This window comes from Pteropus alecto, unplaced genomic scaffold, assembly GCF_000325575.1.
Source record: "Pteropus alecto unplaced genomic scaffold, ASM32557v1 scaffold152, whole genome shotgun sequence".
Taxonomy (NCBI): domain Eukaryota; kingdom Metazoa; phylum Chordata; class Mammalia; order Chiroptera; family Pteropodidae; genus Pteropus; species Pteropus alecto.
Genome location: NW_006432227.1, coordinates 1,157,867 through 1,165,314, shown reverse-complemented (window position 1 = coordinate 1,165,314; position 7,448 = coordinate 1,157,867). Strand labels below are relative to the sequence as shown.

Below are 7,448 nucleotides of genomic sequence, written 5' to 3'. Positions count from 1 at the left end.
CAAAACCAAGGTGTGGCCAGTAGATGGCCTACATCTGCCCTTGACCCACAGATGTAGTCTATAGCCCCTCCTCTTGAACCCGAGTAGGCCTTGAGACGGCCCCAACCAATGGGGTATGGTGAAATTGATCTTATATAACTTCTGAAGGTAGGTCATTAAAATATAATGTATACCTGCTTTTTTTTCTTCGGATGACTGTTCTTGGAATACAGCCACCACACTGTGAGGAAACCCCAGCATCTTGTGTAGAGGCCCACCTAGAAAGGATCTGAGGCCCCTGGCCCACACCCCTGGTTGAGCTCCCAGTTAACAGTCAGCACCAATTTGCCAGCCATATGAGTGAGCCATCCTGAAAGTGAATCTTCCAGCCCTCCAGTTAAGTTGTCCCAGCTGAAGCCATGTGGAGCAGAAATGAGCCATCGATTTGTGAGAAACAGATAACTGAAATCATTATCAGAAATAGATAACTAAAAGACAGGGTAAGAAGAGTTTCCTTGGCTACATTTCTCTAGAGCAAAGTCTAGTATATATTTAGATTCAAAGGACTTCCGTCTTCCTGTGTTAAAACAACCAAGTCAGTTATGAGGAAGAATTGTTAAGTGCAACTAGAATTCTGAACCTTTCATCAGGTTCTCCCAGCCAAATAAGTAATTTTGTGAAAGCTGACTCTACACTCATTTTACAGACCGGAGACTTTAAATAGGGAAAGTTAAGTCACCAGCACAAATAAGGGGCAGGAGCATCCTGGCTACGAAAAATAACCAGGTTAATGCAGCTGTCATGATGAGAAGAAAGCAGAAAATATGCTCTCAAAGAACAGTTAGACAGTCCTCCAATCGTGAGGGTAGGACAAAAAAGTCAAACCAGTTAAATGGCCTGAACATGAGCAATTGTCACAGAAATCATCTCTCTCTTTTTAACTCTTGAAGGGGGGATGGGTTGAAGTCAGATGCTAACCACACAGGGGTTCAACATATTATTTTAGTATTTCTTGTTTTCAGAAGAAATTGAATGCATCAGATCATCTTTTGAAAAATACAGTCTACAGCCATGCTACCCTGAACAAGCCCGATCCCATCTGATCTAGGAAGCTAAGCAGGGTCAGGACTGGTTAGTACTTGGTTGGGAGACCACCTAGAAAGACCAGGTGCTGTAGGTGTAAAAAATAAAAAAAAAATAAGGGATTGTAAGCTGACAAGGCCCTTGCAATCTGTGAGGTCAACCAAAAGTCGCCTCACCTAAAAAATATATTAAAAAAAAGAAAAAGAAAATTAGACAGGCAACACGAACACATTCTTATGATAAAGATTCAAACAAGAATGAATTCCAGAGAGCAAATATAAAAGTCAACTTCCTCCTCATCTGCATTTTCAGGTCCCTCCCCAAAATTAGTCATGACTATGGTTTGGTGGCCATCCTCCCCGTGCCCATTCCATGCGTACACATGCAACATATGCATATATATTATACAGATTTTTAATGTAAAAGCTATATACATTGCTCTGCAAGTTGCTTTTTCCACATAACATTAGTCTTGAGAATCTCCCTGTATCAGGGCATTTACCTCTACTGTATTCTTTTGAATGGCTGCAAAGTATTTCACAGTATGGGCAAACAATTTAATCAGTTCTGTGATGATGGGCATTTAACTTGTTCCTAAATGTTCATTATTCCAACAGTGCTGCAATAACCCCCTCTATAAACATTTCCGCGCTGAGTGTTTCTGTAAGATACATTCCACATCTTACGTTCAATATGAACTGATGAATGAAGCATCTCAGGTCCCCATTTCCCCAATTGATGGAACACTCACATACTGCCTGACATCCTTTGTCCTGTGCCTTTAAGGACTGTTTCATTAGTGACTTGTCCCAAGGAACGTTAGAATGGCTACTAGCTAAGGAAACAGAAGACTCCAGTGGCAGGAAAATTCAGCTGAAGAAGCTGAAGTTAACTAAGACCTAGAATTTGAGGTGAGCTATCGGAAAGCCATTTTGCTCTCCCAAAGATTTTCTTAATAAAGATGGCTTTGAAATATGTTTACCTTTCTTGGTTGCCTACTATTTTTAGTTCCATGGGCAAAATTAATACTTGATTATAAAGACATGCTTTTAAAATAAAAGAAAGGAAGCCTTATAACGTAGATGTAGGAATTTTCAGCTAAAATTAACCATCTTCTCCCACTGTAGATGCCCACCCTGGGGCGAACAGCACAGCACATGCCCTTGGAGGTATCAATGACTCCTTTATCTCATCAGCCTCTTGGACAGATATATTTACCTCATTGCATTGATTGGTGTACTATGATGAACCTTAAAACCTAAAAGTCTCTACAAAGGTCATTTAGCTAAGTCTAAATCAGAGCTATCCCCAGCCTCTGGTCTGGCCTACCAGTTTTATTTTTAAGTATTTGTCTCAATAAGAATTGGGCCGGGGTGGGTGGGGGGATGAATAGGTTAAGATTGCCTTTTACAAAAGCCAGACTAGTGGGATGGTTCAAAGGCAAACCTAAATATAAATATATCCTTGTTGGATGGGCCTTAGACAATTGAATTGTATCCCACTTATTATGTTAATAACGCCACAGAACGTCTTACTGCTGTCAAAGACTCACACCTGCCATTCTAAGATGTGTTTTCATCCTTAATCATAACTCGTGAGGGGTATGACATTTCATTCCAGTTACCACATCTTCCCCTTGCTCCTTATGAAAAAAGAAGGTGGTCTTCTTTCAGTAGTGGTCTCTTTGTTTAATTATTTATTAACGGGCATCTTACAAATTTTCTAGCTTCAAAAATATAATTTTTTGTTTGTTTGCAATAGAAAAAGAAACCAATAAAGGCCATTGCAATTTGAACAAAAATTTGAATCTCCAAACAGGCACTTGATTTGAAATGAAGAATTAGAAAGATGAGATCTTTCTAATCAGTTCTTTGGCTGATGGGATGTAATGGCTGAAGCAGAGTTAATGAAGTACCTAGGTGAGGACTGTAATCTTACCTCTGTGTTTAGTAACATTTCAGGAGAAAAAGAAATGAGAAAAACAGGGTGTTGTGCTATAAACAAGGTGGTCCCACCATCTTCCTTTTTTTTTTTTTCTTACAGTGAAGAAATCCTATTTTTATGAGAGTTAAGAAACCATTAAGATGCTTTCACGTGTTATCTTCAGCAATGTTCCTTATCTTTTTATCAGGTAATATTAGCCCCTATAGCTACCACAGAAACAGCAAATCCTCATTTGAATTCTTTGGATAATGCATCATTGAAGGGACCACTGTTTGCAAAACCACTCATGTATCTCCAAGCTTCACTGTGGCCTCCCAGATCCCTTTGTCCTTGTGCAGCCAGCTTCTCCTGGACAATTTCTAATGGAGTCCCTTCTATCTTCCACTGTTTATAATCTGGAAGTTCCATTTTACTATGACTGCGATAGCCTGCTGAAATGTGAAAGTATTAAAAGATAATTAAAACCTGAAACTGGACAAAGGAAGTCTATACCTTAGGCCTAGTTTCTGGAACCCCTAACCGCATTCTGTTAATCATGAAACTTATAACAATGAGCTCATACGCTAACTGCCAATTTTAGCCTGTGTAACCCTGCTTGCTTGCGTGGCATGAAAAATAATCAATTTTATATAAGCTGAAAATTACTGTTTGGCCATCGCCCATGGGAACACTGGCTATTGCCCATGGGAACATAGGTAATCACCCATAGGAATATAACATTCTAACAACAAGCTTTCTGCTTCTGTACTCCCCACTTGCACACCTGACCAGTGGGTTGACAGGTAGTGAATAGGAGAAAGATGGACCTTTGTGTTTAAGACAGAATGAGGAATAGGATTTAGGGCTTAAAAACCTTGTATCTTGGCATTTCGGGGCTGCTCCTTTGGCAGGACAGCCGCCGGCTAATAAACTGCCTCTATAATCAAAGCACTCAGGTTGAGTCTGGTTATTCCGGTCACAACATGGCCATGTTAATTTCCATTACCATGGGCCATGTCTGACAGCAAACTGACCTCTCCAGGCACTCAAAAGTCAACTCTCCAGCAAGAGCCTCCATCTCCCGTTTCTGAGATGCATCACCATGGTCTTCTCTGCTTCCTATTCTCTACCAAGCAAGGGCAGAGGGACATGTTCATTATGCTCCAAATTATATTTTTTCTTCTTTTACCCCAGATAAATTAATTCCAGGTAAATATATCAGTTAAGTCTCTGTGTGTGCATATGTGTGTGTGTGTGTGTGTGTGTGTGTGTATTTGAGATAAAATAATTCAGACCAAGCCATGACTATGATGATGAGCATTTAAAAAATTTTTTTATTTTGGATCATTTCAAATGTAAAGAAAACTGCCAAAATTAGACAACTACCATATAGCCTTTACCCAGAATAATCTTTTTTAAAATTTCATCACATTTGTTTTGTTAGTCTTTCTCTTCTTCTCCTTTTGTAATTATGTATTTTTCCTGAACCATTTGAGGTTATACAGATCATACCTTTATTATACTATTAAAATTTCATAGTGTAGTTCCTAAGAACAAACGTATTATATAACCACAAAACAGTTTTAAAATCAGGAAATTTAACCTTGTTACATACATTTTTTCTACTCTGAAATCCATACTCCAATTTTGTCATTTATACCAATAAATTCTTTACATAATTTTTCCCCTCTAGTAAAAGCTTCAACCAAAAATTACAAATTTATTAAATCGTCTTATTTCTTTATTCTTCTTTAATCTGGAATAGTTCTTCAGTGTTTCTTTGCCATTCATGACACTGACATGTTTAAAGAATGTAAGCCAGTTGTGTTGTAGAATGTTCTTCAGCTGGACTTGCCTGGTGTTTCCTCATGACTTGATTCAGGTAATGGGTCCCCTGCCAGAATAGCACAAAAGTGATGTTTTGTTCTTCTCAGGATGTCATATCTGGAAGCACACCATGTCATTCTGACCTTTGTTGGTTAATTTGGATCAATGGATCTAGGTGTTGTCTGGTTTCTTCATTGCGTAGTTACTATTTTTCCTTTGAAACTAACAAGCAATTTGTGGAGAAACACTTTAGGAGTGAGTAAAAACCTTGTCCCTCATCCTTATTCTCTCTAGATTTAGTAATCATTGTTATTTCTTGCCCAAACCATTCTTAACTATGATGGTTGCAAAAAGGTGATCTTTCAACTCCATCCTTCACTCCACACTGTCAATCTATGTTTCACTATAAGGAAGAGCCCTTTCTCAGCCCCATGTATTTATCTGTTTATTATCAGAATGAATCGATGGATTCCTATTTTATTCAGTGAATTATAATCCTTTAGTGTCTTTATTGTTAGCTCAAAAATTATCCCAGACTTGGACAGTGGACTCTCCTTCAAATAAGCTCCTATGTCCTTTTAATATGTCCTCATCTCTTTTTTTGCTGTTTTTCCATTTCCTTATTTTCTGGTACACTGTGGCTCCTGTGTTCCTGACTCATCTTGTGTTTTCCTTGCCCCAGGCCTGGACTCAGCCATTCCTCCAAGGAGCTCTGATTCTTTTTAAAGATGAAATGGTATTTAGAAAGATATGAGCACTAGGTATATCTTTGGCATTTTAAATGAAGAACTCAATCTCAAATGACATTGCTTATGATTGAACTGTGGGTATTGTCAGGTTATTGGGGATAATAGTTTTAATTTCTATTTGTTCCAAAATAAAATAAAAATACTTTTGCCATTTCTTCCAAATATAAAAACAATATATGCTCAATGCAAAAAATTCAAAAAAATGTCAAAAAGTTAAGAACATATTAAAAATCACCCATCAGGACAAAACTGGAAATGTAATAAAATTTTACATGTAGAAGTTAAAAAAAAATCACTTGTCATCCTACTACCTAGGGTTAACCACTATGGAGATTATTAATGGTGACTGTCACTAGGTAACAATATTTCACAATACAAACACCAAAAATATATTTCACCAAAATACAATCATTGGAAAGTTCCAATTTGTGTGTGTATGTATGTGTGTGTGTATGTGTGTGTACTTCTTCAGGATGAAGTCTTACAAGTAAAATTGCTGGATAAAGAAGGTATGCATATTTATAAGCAAAGAAAATGTGCTCAACAGTACCAGTCATCAGAGGAATGCAAATTAAAACCACAATGAGATACTACTTTGCAATTATCAAAAGGTATAAAAAATGTTAAACTGACAGTTGCTGGCAAGAACCTAGAGCAACTGAAACTCTGTAGACTACTGACAGAAGTGTAAATTTTCATAACCACTTTAGAAAACTGGCAGTATCTACTAAAGCGGAACAGTCGTCATGGCTGTGCCTTTGGTGTCATATTTAAGTAGTCTTTCTCATCCCATGATTATAAAAATGTCCACTTACATTTTCTTCTTGTTTCTTCCATGGTTTTATTTCTTTGTTTAATCCTTCATTTCTATCAAATATGAGGTAGAAATCTCAATTCTTTAATTTTTTGCAAGTGGTTAGCCAGTTGTTCCAACTGCATTACACTGAACAATCATTTCTGACTGAAAATCAATTCATTGATTGAAAGGCAAAGTAATAATATTCTCGATTCTTATACTTATTTAGATCCATTTTAAACTTTATTCTTTTCATTTATCTGTCTCTTGTTTTGATTTCTGATTTTTTTTCTGATATTTTATATTCTGATAATGTATTATCCACCTTATTATCTAGAAGGAAAACCCTCCTCCTTATTTTTCTTCTCCAGAATTTTCTAAAGATTTTATATTTTTCTTTTCTAGTTGAACTCTAGAATCATTTTATAGAGGCCAAATTTGGTTTGGGATTTAGTTTGAGATTGCATTAAATTTGAAGATAAACCTGAGGGAAACCAACACCTTCATAATACCAAGTCTTCCCATCCAGGAGTATGTGTGTCTCTTTATTTATTCAAATCTTTTTTTTTTTTTTAACGTCTGATGGAGTTTATTTGGAGACTTGACTGTAGATTTCTTGAGGGGAATGCCCATGTTTTAGTCATTTTGGACTTCCATTAGGGCACAGGGCCAGCCACTCAGGCAATTAACCATCCAATGTTGGTTAATTGGGTGAAGGAAAGCTACTTTGAGCTCTCAAATTACCCCCTCTTCAAAGTAATCTCCCAGCTCTGTCTCCAATAGAATGCGTCTGCTGTATTTTAAGATCTTAAGGAATGTGGAAAGTGAAGGCAAAGATAAAAGTTTTCCTTGATTCAAGTATGTAAAATAATTCTGTTCCAGGAGTAAAAATGAAATAACTGGTGTCCTAAGTTAAATTTGAAGAATTAATTTTCTTAGCACATGACTACTTGATTTTGCCTTCTAAAGAGCAGTTATATTTAGGGTTAATACTTTTTGTCTTATTTCATGAATGTCATTTTAGTTCAAGAGAGATTGTTGCAGTAGATGAGATCAGCTATTGGATAGAAATGTGAGTTTAGAAATGTTCA

General features: G+C 36.9%; 1 pseudogene; it reads left to right on the top strand.

Moving 5' to 3' along the window:
• The first annotated feature begins 1,040 nt into the window (after positions 1-1,040).
• On the top strand, positions 1,041-1,159 carry LOC112475934 (annotated as a pseudogene).
• The last annotated feature ends 6,289 nt before the right edge of the window (positions 1,160-7,448 follow it).